This window comes from Miniopterus natalensis, chromosome 18 (assembly GCF_054644295.1).
Source record: "Miniopterus natalensis isolate mMinNat1 chromosome 18, mMinNat1.hap1, whole genome shotgun sequence".
Taxonomy (NCBI): domain Eukaryota; kingdom Metazoa; phylum Chordata; class Mammalia; order Chiroptera; family Miniopteridae; genus Miniopterus; species Miniopterus natalensis.
The window spans coordinates 31670629-31673908 of record NC_142098.1 but is presented as its reverse complement, the minus strand read 5'-3'; positions in this window follow the sequence as shown (position 1 = coordinate 31673908).

Genomic DNA, 3280 nt, shown 5'->3' with positions numbered 1-3280 from the left:
CTGGGGCAGTTCACAGCAAATGTCTCCACAGAGCTAGCAGAAGCACATCATCTTTTATGACCTAGCCTTGTTAGTCACTCAGCATCAGTACTGTCACATTCTAGTGACTGGGACAGTCAGAATGGTCTACTCAGTTCATGGAGAGCCAACGTAACCCCCATCTCTCAGTGGAGGAATCTCAATATTGCACTGGAAGAAGAGCCTATGGGATGTGATATATATTGGTATGAACATTTTTGGAAAATGCCACAACATATATACACGGCACTTGGCTCATTGACTACCAGTTAGCAGCAGCTCCAGAAATCTTGGTGTGCTCTAGGATTTGAGGAGGTATTGCTGAGCCTCTTCCAGTGGTATCTAAAATTTTTCATTTCCTCCTATAGCCTAGTTTTGCAGAAAAGCATAGCTCCACCTGTGTATATTCAGCAACCTGACTCCTTCCTTGAAGAGTTATGGGCAGCTCTAGTACTGACCTAAATGTCTAGATCGATGCTGTAATTGGTCTTGGAGACTGAGCTGGAGCAGGTCAGGAAGTTGTTTCAAACAGAAGTAGATGGGTAACTTCTGGGACAGATACTAAAATATTCCCCAAAGTGAAATAGGTCAAACTGGGAAAGATAATTATACTCCTAGCTCCAACTGGATGAGGAAGGTTCTAGAGCAGGAATGGGAGATGAAGCCAAAATATCACAGGACAAGTTGGCCATGGCAACAGCTGTGTAATGGAATACTCAGCGGACCAGGCATTGAGTAGAGGGAGATAGCAAGAGAGCAGGATGAGGTCACTTTTGAAACCTTTACAGGAATGTTGAGAACTTTTGTTGGGATAACACTGTGGTATCTCACACTACTTCTTACTGTGGCCTTGCTATATGTTGTGTGCTTGAATTAGTCTGAGCAAGAGACACCGCAGGTATTCTTGCTCATGAAAGCAGACGACAATCGGGAGGATATTTTGAGGCGCCTGAAATATAAAAGCTGCAAATCAGAGTCAAATGTTAATGCAGCTAATGTGCCCGCTTTACAAAAGAGCTACAGTAGGTTCCTGGTGCAGTAGATGCACCCCACGGCAATGAGATTATGATTCCGAGTATCTGCTCTCCCCGTACATTATCTCTGTATAGATATACTTAGGCGTTCTTCATAAATATTTATCTAGTTCTCAAAGGCAATGTAACTAATCACTGTACTTTCCTTTAAATTAAAAAAAAAAAAATGCCAAAGCTTAGAAGAGAGAGATTGTATAAGCATCTCGGGAGGAAAGTCTTTATGAAATACTCATGTAAATTGCCTTATCTTCTAGTGTTATTACTTTTCAGTGGGTATGTTTGATGTTCACATTTTTATTCATGGCTCACTTCTTTGTTGTGCTTTGGGATGGAAGAAGAACCTGATTTATTATACCTTGCTCTGGCGTGGGAGAAATCCCTCCAAATTGTGTTATTAAAAAAAAAAAAAAAAAGATATAGCAGAAATGGTTCACTTTGAAGTTGGTCCTTATTGAAAACAAAAAGTAATGCTTATTTTTATACCCAGCCTTTGCCTATGGGATGACAAAGCCAATTTAGGATTTTTTTCTTAATTGCCTCGACCTTTGTTTATAAATGTATCAATAGGGGGTACAAAAGTAAGCAATGATCCAAGAATCAGAACTATTTGGCCCTGGACCCCCTTGATGCTACTTATTAGCAGTATAAAAGTAGAAGAGTTTTATAGTTTTTAACCCTCAATTTCCTAAATTGATAAATGAGATAGATGGACTGGATGGTCTCTAAAAGGTGTTATTTTCTAATAGGCCATGTTACATAACGTATCATTAAATGAGAAGGTGCCAGAATTTCTTGCCATCATAAAAATAATTGACTTCCTGGACAGTCTCATTTAATCCCTCAAGTTTAGTTTCCAAGACAGATCAAGACTGAAAGGCAAATATTTGATGTTAGCAGTAGGGGGAAAACCCCCCACCAACATGATACTGCAGGGTGCCAAGACGGGTTAGTTCCCTTAATCGCAAGAAGCACACGGCCCCCTGGTCTTTCCCAGCTCTCTCCATAGTTGGGCCACTTCCATCTGTTTAAGTCCAGAAAAGCATCACTTGAAAGATTCACACTGACGAACAATATTTGTGCTGACTGCCCTCAAAATCGTGGCAAACCTGTTTTCTTAGTGAAATTCAAGGATTTGTTAGGACTCGCTGAACAAAAAGCATGTGGGAGGCGAAGTGAGGGTGGTCCTATCCCTTGCTCTGGCAGGATTCCATCCCCAGGCCAGCATTTCTCTCACCCAGCTCACTTTTGAAACTGGGGAGATTTAAATTGTTTGCCTGTATCTCTGGGGAATAAATAAGGGAAATTAAGAACCTTGCACTGAATTGAGACCCACGGTTTCTGAAGTGCGTGTATGTGCTTTTGCATTGGCGCACGGAAGATTCCGCATATCAAAAGGCCTAACCCGAGCTCTCCACGTTACTTTAATTTTGGGCATGTACATTAAAGAAGTGCTGGAAATGCCATGATGGCAACTGGGAATATGTAGGGAACAGGGGGGGCTTACCAGAAAGATGAGTGATGGGGGGCGGGGGGAAAGGATGGTGACGGCATCTGCTCTTGGAAGATCAGTAAAGAGGAACATAATGAAATAACTTCAAGGGGAAAAGCATTTTGAAATCTGTTAAAATACGAACTCTCTGAGTATCAGTGGCTTGTAAGTGGGTTAACTAGGGTGGAGGTATTCCAAAAGCTCTGGGACCCATTTCAAGATACTCAGAGACTCTCTTTAACAAAAAAGAACAGAGGCCAGAAGAACCAGAGTAAATGTGATTTCAGTAAAGCAAAAAATAGAAGCAAAGGAAGGAAAGGCAGGAGGCCTTACCCTCACTGCCACGTGGGGCTGTTTCTCCGCTCACTCTGCACATTAATTTCAAAAGTGAATGACTTTTTCACCTTATACATCTTGCATATTGAAAATGTCCCCACATCAGAGTTATAAATACTTGATGCTTTTATACGAACTCTTCCCGATGAATTAATTCTTAAATTGAAGCTTTATTTTATTCAGCATTGGCTGTCAGTGTATCGATGTCTAGCATCACAGAGATGCCAAGAATCTGGAAGGCAAGGAAATGTTTGCACAATAATCTCAAGACTTTAACTACATTACGGATGTCTCAGTGGGCAATTAGGATCAGGACATGGAGTAAACAATTAAAACAAATTACCAAGGGCTCAGCATTGAGAGCCGCATCTTGATACAGCAGGACTGAGCGATGCGCCAGAGT